Source organism: Rhipicephalus microplus, chromosome 1 (assembly GCF_043290135.1).
Source record: "Rhipicephalus microplus isolate Deutch F79 chromosome 1, USDA_Rmic, whole genome shotgun sequence".
Lineage (NCBI taxonomy): Eukaryota > Metazoa > Arthropoda > Arachnida > Ixodida > Ixodidae > Rhipicephalus > Rhipicephalus microplus.
This window is the reverse complement of record NC_134700.1, coordinates 40,593,279-40,610,559: the sequence shown is the minus strand read 5'-3', so window position 1 is coordinate 40,610,559 and position 17,281 is coordinate 40,593,279. Positions and strand designations below refer to the sequence as shown.

At 46.7% G+C, this 17,281-nt stretch overlaps 1 non-coding gene across 2 annotated transcripts in view; it reads right to left on the bottom strand.

Annotated features, from left to right (window-relative positions):
- Positions 1 to 17,281, bottom strand: part of LOC119177784 (uncharacterized) — a 684,229-nt gene that overhangs the window by 546,711 nt on the left and 120,237 nt on the right. The window lies entirely within an intron of this gene.

The following is a 17,281-nucleotide window of genomic DNA, read 5'->3' as shown; positions in this document are numbered from 1 at the left end:
TACTCCACCGCCTCGTGTCGGTTTGTCCTTCCGTATTATATTGTAGTTTGGGCGCGTTACTTCACTATCTAAAATGTCATTATATAACCAGGTTTCGGTTAAAGCAACAAAGTCTGGCTCAAGGTCGAGAAGTAGGCATTCAAGGGATTCTAATTTGTTTAAGACGCTTCGGCAATTCACATTTATAAACCTCAACTAGGGCGGTTTCGAGTGCGAGACGCCGGCCCATCGCTTGGCAGGTTTTTTTTTTCCCAGTTGAGGAATTTTTTGTCTCGCCAATCATCACTTTATCGTTTACGGTGTCATCCCAGCGATAAAGAATACGGTCTATACTAATTTTGTCGTAGACAAGATGTACCTTTTGCCCGGATTCCTTATTTGGTTTCGCCGAGTCCCACAATTTTTTCCTTATATTACGCACACGCTAGGAAAAGTCTTCGCTAATTTATATGTCGGTATCCTTTAGTTTATGACAGTTTTTCAAAATTTTTGTTTTGTCTCGATCATCAAGGAGTTTGAAAATTATTGGTCTAGTTTTGTTCGCGCTTGGTTTACCGAGCCGATGTATCCTTTCGATTGAAACAGGTTCAATTTTCAGAACACCTTTCGCAACTGTATTGTTTATTACTCGCTTTAGTGATTCCTCATCTTCTCTTTCATCCTCAGGGATGCCATACACTATCAAGTTACTTCTTCTTGCCCGGTTTTTTAAATCATCCAGCTTTAATTCTAGGCCTGATACTACTTTTCCTAAGGCGGAAACTTTTGTGGTGCAGTCCAGTATTTTTTCATCTAAGGCAGCCAGTTTTTATAATTTGGACTCAATAGCAGTTAGTCGTTCTTCTTTAATTTCTTTAATATCACCAGCCATTTGCGTTAGTTGTTGAGAAATTTGTTTTAGTTCGGGCCCGGGGTTTGTCTCGACGTCACCTGCTAGTAATAACAGGTCCCTCAAATAGCAGGACAAGTTACACAAGGGATCACAAAGCAACCTTGGGCACGGCAGCACAATCAAGAAGAGGCAGTCAGAACGCATCCATTAGCCATAGCGTTTTCTCACCTGTACGACATACAAGAAGGGATTAGCGCTCTGCATGCAGCGGGTGCCGCCGTGCCCATTAATCGCCGTCGCTTGGGGGGCCGTATTTATGTCCAGGGTTGTTGACGTTGAGTGAGGTACCGAGGGGGCGCTGAAGATGGCGTTTGGCGCAGTACGTCGCTGAACCCAACGGGTCCAACTTGTAGGACCGACCATCCAGACCAACCGGCGCGTGTGGCACGTGGCGGGCTTTATCACGTGAAGCTAGCGAAATGCTCGTGGGCGGGTTATGAGCGTAGCATATGTAATCCTGTTTTACACCACACGGATGTCATGAATATTATGTTTGAACGTGTCATTCACTTTCGTCGTCCGTTCGCCTCCCGTGATAATAAATATGGTAGATGTGGAGCTAGCGAAACTAACATGAGCACTCTATGAGCGTAGCATGTAGTCATGTTTTACATGACAGGCATATCATGATCATCATGTATAGACCTGTCATTCACCTTCGTCATCTGTTAACGTCACGTTATCCAAATTTGGTAATTGTGAAGCTAGCAAAACGGCCGTGAGCGTGCTATAAGCGCAACTTGTAGTCACGTTTCACATGACACGCACGTCATGATTATCATGTTTGGACGTGTCATTTACCTTCATGGTGCGTACGCGTCACGTTATGCCAAATTTGGTATATGTGAAGCTAGCGAAACGCCCACAAGCGCATCATAAGCATGGTATTTAGTCATGTTCTTTCATGACACGTATATTATGATAATCGTGTTTGCACCAGTCATATACCTTCGTCATCCATTAAAGTCGCGTTACACCAAGTTTGGTTTATGTGAAGCTTGCGAAACGACCATGAGCACACCATGAGCGTATGGCCTATGATAATGACCTATATGACATGCATGTCATGATCTCGACGTTGTGGTGTGTCTGTTTTGTTCACGATGCAGTCATCTCATACCATACCAGTTTCGCAATATGTCATGTGAACGAAGCCATCGAGAGAGCAGCAACACCCTGAAAGTTAAATCATGACATTTATGACAGAAATTTCACTATTTTTAAGTTATAACAAGGTACTTAGGCTCGTTATACAGTCTTGGAATGCCACACCAGTCTTGGTATCAATACCAGTTTCGAAACGGCCAGGAGAGATAAAAGTCGTAGGCGGCTGGATAGGTAGCCAGGTAGATACGCTCAAAGTTGCCGAAAATTGGTAAAAATTCTTCGCACTTAAAAAGAGCACTTGCTTTTAGCGCAGCTGTTTGTGACGAGTTACCAGCACGTTAGAAATTATCGCTCTCATCACAGTGGCGGGAGCGATTTGTGGTCTGGGCTCATCCAAATAGGGCTGCTCCGGCAAGTCCATTAAAATTCACTCGACAGGTTTCTGCTGGCAATGACCGACACTGCAATTTAAAATAAATTTAGACGAAAATGTGTTCTTACATGACGAAACAAGCTGGCCCTTCATTGTAGTTCATGGAAACCTAATGATGTCATAATGCAAAGATCATGACATTACATTCGTGTTTGCCACAAAGGACGATGGCAAAACTTGTCGCTCCAGTCGCAGAGTGAAAGTGAAATGTAAAATGAAAGCGCCCTCAGTGACGGTTGCGAAAGAAAAAAATAGAGCGAACGGAACAATTTTTTTTCATTGCAATCGCGCATGAGAAACAGTCTTTACATTTGGTCTCGGACTACGCCATACGCCTCGCTGGATTTTTATCTTCACTGAAGTCTCGCAAGCTGTTTTTGAGGCTGGCTTCCTCAGATTTATCACCTTTGACGTAGACATGCATGCTCATCGCCTCATTGATCTCAACATGCCCCTCTCCATCATTGGTATACTCTGTGCTTCTCTGTCAACAGGACTTCGAGCCCTCACTCCCACTTCGCCAATTGCGAAAGTACTCGCCAACTTTCCCAACATTACGAAGCCACACACAAGAGAGTTACCGCCGTGAGTGTGAGCACAGGCTTGCACTTTGCATTGTGGGCATTCCTCGAGCAACTGGGTATCGCTAATCCGCATGGTTCATAAGAAAGGTCCTGGCGACTGGCGGCCATTTGGAGATCAACGCGTGCTCAGTGCCCACACTTCACTACTCAGTGCACTTCGCATTCATTTCGGCTTGGGGAATGACCTTTTCTAAAATTGACTTAGTGAAGGCTTACCATCAGATTCCTGTAGAACCCACCAACATTCCAAAGACGGCCATCACCATCGTCTTCGTTCTGTTCGAATACTGAAGGATGCTTTTTGTATTGCGCAACGATGCACAGGAACATCAATGCACTAGCAAGGAGCTCACGCGAGGTCTTGAAATGCTATTTGCCTACTTTTATGACCTCCTTGTCGCAAGCTCATCCCGCCCTGAGTATTAAGCCCACCTGCGCACTCTGTTCTACTGCCTGGATGATTATCGCCTCGTACTTAATTTCAATAAGTACCTCTTCTATGTCGCTACATCCGAGTTCATATGCCACTTTGTCGCTTCTCATAGTATGGCACCAGCAAAGTTCAAGCCCAACTTAACCTAAAGGACTCTGAGCATTGCTGCGCCTACTAAACTTCTATCAGCGCTTCCTTCCAAAGTGTGCCACATCTCTAAAGCCCTTGATTGAATTATTGGCTAAAATAAATGACACAGCTGAATAGAATCTGCTTTCGTCACGGTCAAGACGGCTCTGGCAGACGCCACTATGCTCATTCATCCCGTTTCTGATGCACCAATTTCTTTCATCATCAATGCGTCGAGCGTGGCAGGTGGCGCCATCTTTGTGCCGCAGATAACCGGTTGGCAGGCCCTTGTATTTCTCGCAAAAACTTAAACCACCGGAAGCAAAACACAATAAATTTGCCCTAGAATTCGTTGCGGTGTGCCTCGCCATCAAGCATGTTCGTCATTTACTGGAGGACCGGATTTTCCACTTCATTACAGACCGCAAGCCTCTGACGTTTTTCTTTCATTGCAATCACAGCAGTTATCACACTGCACAGGGGCTCCGTCAACTACGTTTTACCTGCGAGTTCACCGTGGATCTCAGACATGTCCGTGAGTCAGAAGATGCTGCCGCTGATGAACTCTTCCGCAACATTGCCACCACTAGACATGGAAGAACCTGCTGCTGCCCAGAGAAACAATCCTGAGCTGCATCCACTTCGTTCTTCATTTACGTTTCTATCGTTCACGGAGGTTCCACTTCCAGTTTCTATCTCAATGATGACGTGCGAAACGCATATTGCTGTGCCTAGGCCCTTCGTGCCGTCAGCTTTTCGCCGTGCAATTTTGGATCAGATGCACAGCATAGATCATACTTGTATTCGTGTGACTCCAAAGCTAGTCACATCTCATTTCCTATGAGCAAGCACAAATTCTGACGTGTGACGATGGGCGAGTGCGTGACTGCAGTGACAGCGTGTTAAAGCCTACCGCCCAACAGCCACGGCAACATCCCCTTTTGGGCCTTTAGACGCAAAGTTTACGTTCATCTGGATATTATCGCTTTTCTTTCACCATCACAAGGGAGCTGCTGACAAGTGTGGATAGCTTCATTACATGGCTAGAAGCGTTTCTCATTTCCGACATGACAGCACTGACAGTTGCTAACTTTCAAAAACGGCTGGAAGTCGCGCTTTCGATGCCCCATATCCAGCCTTTAGGAATGCTGAAGAAGTGGGTGTATCCGGTTGGTTATGCCCTTTAGATCGGGTAGCGGCTCACGCCACCTAGCCATAAACTCAGGTACTATAACTCTGTGTGGAAGGATTGAATTTCACTCGAAGCGTGGTTGTAGTCACCAATCGGTTAGCCTCCTCCTGGTTACTTCTGCCTGTTTGAAGTCTATTTTGCCTTCTGTCTCAAAACGCCAATGCTTTGAAAAATTCCGCCCCTTAAACTGAACTAAAGGGTGGAGCCGTCTTCAGAACAATATCTAAAATTCAGCCATTTCCCCATCCTCTCCAGACGCACTACATAACGTGTCTGTGCTTTTGTATTTGGCTCTGTACGTCTTGGTCCGCAATATTTCCGTCCTGATCTGGAACCGCCAAGAATTACCCCTATTGTTATCACTGGTCTTTTCGTTTGCAATTTCCTGGTTGCAAGTTTGGCAGGGCTCCAGTTATGATTTCGTAAGCATTCCAATCGTCCACAAGTCCCTCTCTGTTTCCTTCACCTTCTTCTTAACCGATGTTTTCTTTTGTCTTGGTATTCTGCTGTTGTCTAAATACTTGCTAGACAATTTTTCAGTTTGCTTTTTAGTATTTATATTCTTTGTGTACAAGTAGCTGAAAACTTTCCTAGCCCAACACTCCTCTCCTTTTTTCTTAATTGCTCACCAAATTCTGCCTTCCGGCTAGCTTCCTCGCACACGATTTTCATTCCATGCCACCCAGTGCCTCTGGTTTAGAGTATTCGCACGGGCTCCCAAAGCATGTCTATCTATGCCACGTTGCTTAATTTCTAATCCTGTTTGAACCTCTGGTTTTATGCAGAAGACTGCATTCCTGAACGTGAAACCAAGGACCATGATACTGCTAAGGGGCGCCACAAATGAACTTTATTGGAAAGAAGACGAGGTTTAGGGCGACGTCATGCAGACTGAGCTCCAAATTGTATGCATGCCTCTTTACCTAAAGTAAATGTATTTTCATACGCCTTCTCTCTGTAACATTTTGGTGGAGAGTGCGGGTCTTCCCAAAGTCAACAACCGCGGTGATTCTACGCATCAGACATTCCTTGGCTGCCTGTGTGATGGCTGATCAAGACGAGAACGAAGATTATTCGGAGACGACCCACACCGTGCTTCGTCTAACTACGCAGCAACCAACAGCACCGCATCCACCCGCTGCTAACAGCACCATCGTCTTGAACCAACCTCGTGACCCAGGTACCTTTTCGGGCAGTCACAGTACTGACGCAGAGAAATGGGTTTAGCTGTACGAATGAATGAGCGCTGCGTACAACCGGGATCCGATGCTCATGTTGGCCTATAACATGCTCTACCTTGATAGCACAGCTAGAGTTTGGTTTTCCAATCACGAGGAAGATATCACGAGTTGTGACATCTGTCAACAGAAACTAATCGATCTCTTCGGCAAGCCCACTGGACTTCGTCGTGCTGCGCAGAAGGAACTAGCGTGCCGACTTCAGTCCTGCACAGAATCGTACGTTGCATACATACAACATGTGCTTGCCCTCTGCCGGAAGGTTGACGACAAGATGCCGGAATCTGGAAAGGTCGCGCACATCTTCAAAGGAGTCGCCGATGACGCCTTTAATCTCCTCGTGTTTCGAAACTCATCGACCGTAGACGACGTTAATAATGAATGCCGATGCTTTGAAGGTGCGAAAAGTTGCCGTATCGCTCCACACTTTTTACATCTTCCCAACACGGCTGCAACATCTACCTGTGAATACGCTTGTTTGCCACCAGCCCCTGCTGCTTCCGACTATATCGTGCGAATCGTGCGCCACGAAAGTGAGGCAGCATCTCCCCTGTCTGACCAAGTCTGGACCCCCGAAGACTCTCGCGCCACGATTTCTTCGTTCAAGAGTGTTCTGCGCCAGGAACTGGCCAACGGCAGACTTCAGACGCAATCGCCCTTTGATCGACCGGAATACCGACTGCCAAGTACAGCTAATATGTCGCACGGACCGAACAACCGCCCACGTTACCAGAACTCGGCAGAATGGCGAGCCTGTGATGACAGGCTGATCTGCTTCAACTGTGGACGATTCAGACATATTTTACGTCATTTCCGCAGTTCCTAGAATTGGCAGCCATGGTCGCATTATGACAACACCCGACGCCCACCTGCTGGTTCTCGGATGCCGATCTACGTGGAACAAGACGACGCTTCACTATCCAGAACCGCCCAACCAAACCGCTCCCCATCACCCTCTGGACGCATGTCCCACTCAACTAACCGACGTCGTTCACTATCACCCTCTTACCAACAGTCCCCGGAAAACTGATGGGCGCAGCTCCTTGAGGTGAGCCTGTTTTGACGACCCGTCCCGAAATTCCTCTACACACGTTACTCGGACACAACAACTTGATTAAAATAAAAGTTGACGGTACTTCTGTGGGAACACTCATTGTCACCGCTGCGCACATATCAGTCATGCTCCACTCAAGAAAGTGCTCACTCGTGCTCCGATCACTGTTGTCCGAGTAGCTGACGGTGCAACACCAGCAGTCACTGGAATGTGTGCCGCCCACGTCACTGTTGCTGAACGTCATACCACTGTTCTGTTTTACGTAATGGAACACTGCCCACATGACATTATTTTCGGACTCAATTTTTTGTCGGAGCATTCTGCCCTAATTGACTGTTCTGCTGGTGTGGTTCAGCTCGTCCTACTACACGCCGTTGACCCGTCTGATCCTGCACCGTCAAAACTATGCTCCGCCGACTTTGTTCGCCTATCTTGTAGAGCTCTCACTTATATCGGCGTCTCTTCAGATCCACCTGTGGCTGACATCGATTATGTCATTTAACCTAATCCTACAGTCCTGTGTTCGCTCATTGTTGCGATCCCCCGCACCATCATCACAATGAAGGACAACGTGGCATGTCTCCCTATTGTGATTTTTGGACTTTGCTCTGAAGTGCCGTTACGAGGGATATTCCTTGCAACCTTTGCCCCGGTCGACGACTATCACATACCCGCCTTAACAGAGGAAGCACCGTCATCTGCCAGTATTCAGTCGGGCAGTACACTAGACTACATAACTAGAATGTTTGCCTCTGATCTCACGGCCGAGCATGTGTCTGCGCTTGGTGACCTTCTTGCGTTGTACCAAGACGTCTTTGATCTCTACGACCGACCCCTTGGTCAAACAACCGTCGTAGAGCATCGGATCAACACCGGCGATGCAAATTCAGTACACTGGCCACCATATCAGGTTTTCTCCACCAAGCGCCACGTGATCCAGCAAGAAGTCGACAAGATGCTTGCCCGAGACATCATTGAACCTTCTTCAAGTGCTTGGACTTCATCCAATGTGCTTGTGAGATAGAAGAATAACAGCTGGCGCTTCTGTTTCGACTACATAAATCTTAACAACGTTACAAAAAAAGTCTTGTGTCCTCTACCACCGATAGATGACGCTCTTGACCGCCTTAGTGGAGCAAATCATTTCTCTTCCATCAATTTTCGTTTCGTGTACTGGCAGAAAACAGTTGATGATCTGGACCGTGAAAAGACAGCATTTATAACTCCCGACGGGCTATATCAGTTTAAAGTAGTGCCGTTGGCGTTATGCAATGCCCAGGCTACATTCGAACATATGATAGACGCTCTTCTTCACGGTTTCAAGTGGCACCTGCTTATGCTACCTTAATGACGTCATTGTTTTTTCGCCAACTTTCAAAACTCACCTCAAGCGTCTTTCGACATTTTGTTCGGTTTTTCGCAAAGCAGGGTTGCAACTAAGCTCGTCGAAATGTCACTTTGGCCGTCGGCAGCTCACTGTCCTTGGACACCTTGTCAATTTTTCTGGTGTTCATCCCGATCCAGGGAAAGTCTGTGCCGTCAAGGCTTTCCCTGTGCTGGCCTCTGCGAACGACGTTCGAAGCTTTGTCGGTCTTTGTTCTTACTTTTGTAAATTTGTGCGGAATTTCGCTGACGACCACGCCCGCTCACGGATTTACTAAAAAAGTGTGATTTTTGTGGGGGGACCTGAACAAGCCAGAGCATTCGTTGAACTGACGACCAGACTTACGACACCACTGATTCTCAGCTACATAAATATATGCGCTCCAACGGAAGTGCGTACCGACACCAGCGGCCAAAGAATCACAGCCATTTCGGCACAACGACAGCATGGCTGCGAGCGCGTAATTGCATACGCTAGCCGTCTTTTATTGCCAGCCGAGCGAAATTATTCCATCACAGAACGCGAATGCATGGCGCTCGTCTGGGCAATGGCTGAATTTCGGCCGTATTCGTATAGACGCTCGTTCATGGTTGTCACCGATCACCCCGCCTTATGCTGGTTGTCATCTTTAACGAATCCTAGTGGACGTCCTGGCTGATTGGCTCTACAGCTATAGGAATATTCCTACACGGTTGTCTACAAATCAGGCCGCTACCACGAGGATGCTGATTGCTCGTCGCGTCATCCAGTAGACCCAGCAGGCCTTTCTGAGAGCGATGAGTGTACTTGCGTTTTGGAACTTTCCACGTTCAGCAACATCGGAGATCAGCGACGCCGTGATCCTCACCACAAAGATATAATGCTTCGGCTCGGTGGTCCCAAAGCTCCTCCGTCTCTCCGTATGTTCCTGGTCCAAGATGGCGTATAATATTGCTACAGCATGCATCCTGACGGACCTGAGCTGCTGTTCGTCATACCAGAACATATGCGTCCGACTGTCCTCGCACAGTTGCATGATATTCCGACAGCTGGTCACCTGGGAGTTTCAAGAACTTATGACCGCGTTGGACGTCGGTTCTTTCGACCCACTATTTACCGATTTGTCTGCCGTTACGTCGCCTCATGAAAATCTTGTCAACACCAAAAAAAGACAAACCAGCAACCCTTCCAGCGGGATGCCTTCAGCCCATTCAGATCCCATCCGCACCATTTTATAGGTTAGGTGCTTACTTACCAGGATGGTTTCTTTTATCAGCCAGCGGGAACAAGTGTGTAGCAGTAGTCACAGAAAACACCATTCGGTATGCCATCACGCGGGCTCTTTCTACCAATTGTGCGAGTGACGTCGCTGACGTTCTCCTACAAGACGTCAAACTATATCACCGCGCTCCTCGGCAACTGCTTAGCGATCGGGGTCGCTACTTGTTATCACAAGTTATCCAAGACCTACTACAGTCTTGCGCTACAAAGCACAAGTTCACAACGCCGTATCAAGCTCAAACCAACGGGCTCACGGAGCGGCTAAATAGAGCCATCAGGGACATGCTTGCCATGTACGTTTCTTCCCACCATCGTGACTGGGACTCCGCTCTTGCATTTGTAACATTTGCCTACAATACGTCCCGGCATGACACTGCAGGTTTCTCACCATTTTTCCGCCTCTACAGACAAGAACCTACGTTTCCTTTTCACACCCTCCTTCCCGCCGTTAGCCACACACCCGATTATGCCCGCGATGGGATCTACAGAGCTCTAGAAGCACGTGAGATGGCTCGCCTGAGTCTGAGCGATTTACAGAAACGACAACGACTAGTCTACAACACGTGCCATCGTAATGTCCACTCCAGTCAAGTTGACACAGACCTTCTGTGGGTGCCGCCATGGTGAGTCGGCCTGTGCGAAAAGCTGACTTCGCAGTACCCGGGTCCGTACCGTGTGGTGCGCCAATTCACCGACGTGACATGTGAAATCGAACCTCCCAACGCCGCGAGCACGCGATCGTGTTCTGACGTTGTTCACGTCAGTTGACAGAAGCGATATTACTCGGACCAACCAAGCACCGAGATGGTGCCTTCGCCGCCGAGGGTGATGCTACGGGGCGCCACAAACAAGCATTCTAGGAAAGAGGACGGTGTTTAGAGCGAGTCATGCAGATTGGGCTCCATATTGTATGCTTGCCCGTTTACCTGAATAAAGGTATTTTTCAGACACCTTTTCCCGTAAAAATACTTTTACAAATCCCTCCCAGAACGTCATATCTATCGTAGTTCTACAGTGCCCTTTTTTTTATTAGAGCTGCATCCTTGTTACCCTCAGTCATTACGTATCTTTCGTGCTCCCATAAGTACTCAGCCCCGTTGTTAACTCAAACGCTGGAATATTTGTATTTATTCAGTATTTATAGCGTGCCTTCCTGAGTTATATGCTCAGTGCCTTCGTTATCACTGAAAATATTAATTGCTGAATTTGCCCTAGAGGAATCCAAGGGAACGCATGGTGGCGCTACGACTCCGGACAGGCAGCGCCGTCTTTGGTAGAAAAGTAGAAATCGGAAATATATATCGCGCGTTTTTCCTTGCCTCCAAGGCGCTGTCGCTCACTTACGTGCTCGTGCCGGAGCATGAACAGCGTTTGAGTCACCTCACGATGTACCACCTGAAGTGCGGCTTCATAAAGATCTTTGAGCTAGACAAATACTTCCGAGAAGCAAATCGAACAAAAGGGGGAAAGCTCGTTAGTCAACTTCATGATGTCGTGCAGACGACGGTGAACGAGAACGCCCGAGTCACTGCGAAATGCATTTCTCGGGTCCTCCGTAATATTACCGTGTAGGACGTATGCATCAAGGTAAGTCACCTTCTGCAGACAAGAAGCCGCGTACGCTATCGATTGGCGGTGCTGACGTTTATGTAAACCATATATTTGTTGTTTTGATGTGGTATCTAGCAGTACCAGCCATATACTGTCATGTGCAAACGTTTGCGGCGTGCTAAAAATAAATAAACATTGAAAATATACGGCCATAGCATTAAAATGCTCAAGAAGGTTTAGAGTCATGTCCTCCGTCCCGTGAGTGCATGACCCGCCGACGTCATGCGAAGCAGCAAGCTGAAGAATAAACACAGCGAATAAAGTCAAAGTGCTCGCCACGTTTTTTTTCCGGCTCTCGTGTCATGTTTGCTATAGCTTTCGCAAACGTGGCTGTGTTCGCCGGCTGGGACTTGCTAGAAAACGGACACAGCTTTACACGTGGAGGCCGTCCCTTGATGTGGTGTGCACTGTTTTGGCAACGCACAACACGACAATATATCGGGCCTCGCCGACGCTTTCGTGGGGCTGCTTCTTCCTTCGCGGAAAGGCAAGTTCGCACAGCGAGCGTCTCGCTTTAGCGCGCCAAGCTCACGGCATGGCGTTTAGGTTCACCGCACCGACTGCAGAACGCATTGCGTGCGTGTCGCACGCGCTCGCGTTTGAGCGAAACACACTGACTCGTCTGTGGCCTCTCTCACAACTCCCCTCAAGTTTTCCGGAACTCGCCACCAGGGCCTGGCGTGGCGTGGTCGTCGCTGTGCAAACTTAAGCTTTGGTTTCTTATTGAACTTCAAGTATAACCTACCTCCCTCATCGCCGCAGATCTCTATCAATCTCTGCAGATGTTCGTTGTTGTCAGCCATTAATAATATTTCATCTGCATACATCAATGCTGTTAAAAACTGTCCAACGTGTTTTTTTTTGCTTGGCGTAAGAGAGACTGAAGCCGAGTCAGCTCCCCTTTAATGTGGTTTCTAGTCCCTGTAGATACAGCATAAACAACAAAAGTTACAAAGGGCATTCCTTTCGAAGTCCCCGTTATATCTATATAGGCTCAGATACCTCTGTTTCCTGTTTTACATCTGCCTTGTTACTTTCATAGATATCCTTTGAAAGAGGTTAGTTATTCGATCTTTTACATCTAATATGTCCAGTATTCCCCAAAACTTGAATCACACTACCGTAAGCTCCCTTGATAACTAGAAATGCCAGCCACAGAGGCGTGTGTTCTTTTTGCGCTATATCAAAACACTGCAGCTATAAAACAGATTGTCCTCCAACCTCCCTCGTTTTCGGACCTCGAATTGTAGTTCCCCCAGCACCCGCTCCCTCTCCACTCATGTCTGTAGTTTTTTACCGGCATTTAAACCGGCCTTTAAAGTACTGCTATCACTGTTATCGGGTGGTAGATGTTTATATTAGCTTTGTCCCCCTTTCCTTTATGAATCATGTTCAGCCTGCTCAGTTTCCACCCATTTGGGGCTTTACGATTCATATCTACTTTGCTCGATGCCTCCTATAAAGTTTGCTTAAAGTTTGGTCTTATTTCCTATTATATAAAAATTGGAATGCCGTCAGGGCCTCTTCAGGTACTATTAGAAACCCCCTTCCCCACTCTTTCCCACTCTCCTTGTCCCAGTGGTGCCGTTGCGCTAATTGGTCTATCCCCTGGAATAATGCGTGCAGCACTTTCTTGGTGTTTAAATTTTTTGTCATCATTGTTCTTATATATTTCATTGCTTTATCCCTTTCTATTTTAAATCCTTCAAATAAAGTTTTAAACCTCTGTTCAACGCTTGTCTTATTATTCAGAGAATTGAGATGCTTCCAATTTTCTGCAGCTACCTTTGTAACCTTTTTGTTCATTTCGGCCATACACATTGGGCCCCCTTTTCTGTTCACTGATCAGATTGGACGATTTCCTTCTGCAGCTGAAAACGTTATCACATATTTTTACATCATCTTCAAGTTCACCCGTCTGTGTAGAATACCTGTGTTCTCTGCAGGTGTTCTTACGCCTTACTATAGCTCTCTTAACTTCCTCATCCCACTAGCCCTTCGGTCTGTGTCTCTTTATTCCAGTTGATTTGAATCGTACCTTAGCAAGCTCTAACTCAAACATTCGAGTTATATTTGTGTTCGTCAACTATATTTAAGTATGCTCAGTGGTTGTTTTCTCATTCTCTTTAGTTGCTATTCGTATTTGCCTATCTGAAGAAAAATTACCATGTGGCTGCTCATACAGCCTCCTTCCCGTTTTCATTTCTCTCGGAAAAATCAGGTTGATACATTCTTGATCACTACCCAAGCTTCTGGAGCTATACTCATCTATGTTCATCACCGTCAGCTGATCATACATACTATGTGACATTATTTCCTAATCTATCGTCGACTGCAGCCTTCCCACCTCCCATGTGATCTGCTCTTCGCACTTCTCGATAATATTGCAAATGAATAAACCATGTATTTCACACATATTCATTAGCATTCAGCCTGTGGGGTCAATATATGCATCCATATCTTCTATGTGTGCTTTCATGGCTTCTTGTCTAATTGCCTCACACCCTTCTCATAATCCTTCAATGTCATTTTTTATGCACTGCACCAATTCTTGGTTTTCGTCTCTGGCTTATGCCCCTGTTCAGAAGTACACACAACTCAGGAGCGTCATCTGCACAGCCGCTTTACCTTTCAGCCGAAATGTTCCCTGCACTCGTGCTTGACCCTTTGCCAGTCTGTACTTTTATGAATGAGTGCCCTAATAGCACCTCTCTTTCTGCAGTCTTTTGTTCTATTACACTATTCTTATACGTAGTCGGCATCGCTAGGTGGTTGTTTCACGTCCCTGAGGTGCATTTCTACAAACCGGTAAATATCCCCTTCTTTTACATTAGCTGTTCTTCGTTAGTACACCACCTGATCAGCGCTTTTAGCGGCGAAGGCTTGAAGCTCTCACGTTCTCAATGCGATGTCGTCTTTTTCGACAATGAAAAATTGTGGAGGAAGAAATTACAAAACTTTTTAAAAGGACAAGTTCCAAGCGCGGTACTGCACTTCACAAATGCAGCGTTGTGGGCGTCAAGGTTTCCAATTGTGTTCCCATCATAAATAAGTTTACAAAACGGGACCCTACGGAAGCTAACAAAATCGTTCCTTGTTTTGCGGGACGAAAAAAAATTGGTTTAAAGAAACTAGACAGAAACCTGCAAATTTTTCGGAGATATATATATTACGAAGACTAAGCTCTGATTTGGGGTCCTCATTTATGTTTCTGAGAGACAAAAAAATACGTTCTACAATGCAGTTTTTCAGAACACAGACGCATTTTCAGCACGTGTCTTGGGCCGCTTGGCTACAGATGGCGCTGACTGACACTGCCGCGTCTGAATTCACATATAAACCGAAAAAAGTGGAAGGAGGGAAGGCCGCTGTGATAGCTAAGTGGTTAGAGCATGGAACACGTTATTCAAAGGTCGTAGGTTTGATTCCTGCTCAGGGCTGGTTATTTTTCTACCCACTTTTTTGTTCTTATTTACATTTCAATTGTCCTATTATGTTCCCCTATACATTCCATGGCAATATTGTCTGTTAGATCTCTTTGATATTGTGTCAAAACAAGCAAAAAAGAACCCTTAGGTATATACCTCTTACCCTTATTCATTAAAAAGGTCTTGTACTGGCAGACTTTATGTCATTAGGTTGCATACGAGGGACTATTGTTCAGCTGACCGCTCGTAATGAGTTCACGTACTACGTGACGCCACACATGCACATAAAAGGGTGTTTCACACTCGCCGATTGGCTACAGATGGCACTGACTGACACTGCCGCGTCTAAATTCACATATAAACCCAAAAAGTGGATGGAGGGAAGGCCGCTGTGAGAGCTCAGTTGTTAGAGCATCGAACGCGTTATTTGAAGGTCGTAGGTTTGATTCCTGCTCATGGCTCGTTGTTTTTTCAGCCAATTTTCTTTCCTTCTATTTACATTCCGTTTGTTTTAATAACTACCCCTATATATTCCCTGGCATTATTGTCTGTTAGATCTCATTGATATTACTTCAAAAAAGGAAAAAAGAGCCCTTAGGTATATACTTCTTTCCCATATATATATATATATATATATATATATATATATATATATATATATATATATATATATATATATTCTGTTGATAACGCTCCCGTAGTGCCATATCCCATACCTATATATATATATCTATATATATATATATATATATATATATATATATATATATATATATATATATATATATATATATATATATATATATATTGTCAAGACGTTTAGTGGCGGACACTCGGCGATGATTCACGACAGCGACAGTCAATGTGGGGACTGACTCTCTGCACGAGCTTCTCTTCCTATGAAAAGGGCGACCCACTAGAAGGCGCTGGAGAGGTCGACCTACTGTTCAAAGGCTTTACAACAACTACACCGGGTACGAAAAGGGAGCTGCCTGGTGACCTAACAGCTGGTTACAATGAGCAGGTCGTGGTAGGCCTTGAGGCGCTCCACGTTAACAATGTCGCTTATTTGACGGCGCATGTCCGAAGATAGTTCGTTGGTTTCAATCAAGTTGACAGGGGAAATCATTTGACGACACGGTAAGGGCCTTCGTATTTGGGCAATAGACAGGAAGAAGCGGCCTCGGTCACTGAGCAGTTCGTGGGGTGGACCGTGTCACAGAATGAATCGTTGCAGAAGAAAAAAGGCCACATCACTCGCTGCCGCCATGGGGAGAGTGGCCGGTTCGGCGTATCGCGTGAGGTGGTCCACAGCGACAATTGCCCAGCGGTTACAAGCCGACGTTAGTGGGAGTGGCCCATACAAATCGATGCCAACGTGCCCAAAGGGCCTGGGGCAAGGTAGAGGTTGACAACCTACTGGTGACAGGTGCGTTGAAGCTTTGTGGCGCTGACATTCTATGCAGGAGCGAACGAAGTTCTGCACGTAGCGGTACATGCCACGCCAAAAGTACCGTTGGCGAATGCGGTGGTAAGTCTTCGATACCCCGTAGTGCGCACATTGCAGATCAGAATGAAAGAATTCGCATATGTCAGAGCACAGACTGCGATGTATGACTAGTAGCCACTGGCGGCCGTCATTGTTGTAATTGCGCCTGTAGAGGAGGTCGTCGTAAACGGCGAAATGGTGGGCTTGACGAAGCAACGCGCGAGTGAATGGAGTGAATAGATCAGTCAGCAAGTCTATCAGTGAGGCAATCCATTGATCCTTGCGCTGTGCAGTAGCAACGGCATGAATGCTAATCGAAGAAATCGAAAGGTAAGACGCTGAGTTGTGGACACTGTCATCAGACGAGGGAGAGCGCGACAGGGCGTCGGCGTCAGCATGTTGCCCTCCATTGGGGTAGAGCACGCGGATGTCGTAGTCTTGCAGGTGTAGTGCCCACCAGGCGAGACAACTTGAGGGATCTTTCAATGACGACAACCAGCATAGTGCGTGATGGTCGGTGACGACATCAAACTGGCGACAATACAAATAAGGTTGGAACATTGTAACGGCCTTTGATGTGATTGTGCGCGTTTAAAAAGTGCGCCACGCCATCAGCCAGAAGAAGATGAAGATAACACTTGGTTGTAGCACGTGTGGGCATGAAAATTTTGGTCCAATGAGGTCCCACCACAGAGATTTCAAGGCCCAATGGCTGGGTACGACGAAAGTATAGAATCTCTATTCGGGACGATACAAGTGGGCCAGAGCGGAAGCAGAAGCCTGAGGAGAGCAGATCAAGGGGAGTTCGAAGAAGACGGGCAAGCGAAAGGTCGTCACTGGACTGGGCGCTGAAGATGGGCCGTCGCGCGTCGGATCCAAGCCTGCAGGACTTAAACCGGCCGGGGCCTTCTGCCGTTGTGTTCCCGCTCGTGAAGACCGTGGCCGTCCGGTCCTGAACTCCTACTCAGGGCCTGCGGACTTTAGTTCAAACAGGCGAGTAACAGCCGTCGCGCCACGGGCCCGAGCTGTGCGCCCAGCTGTTTGTCT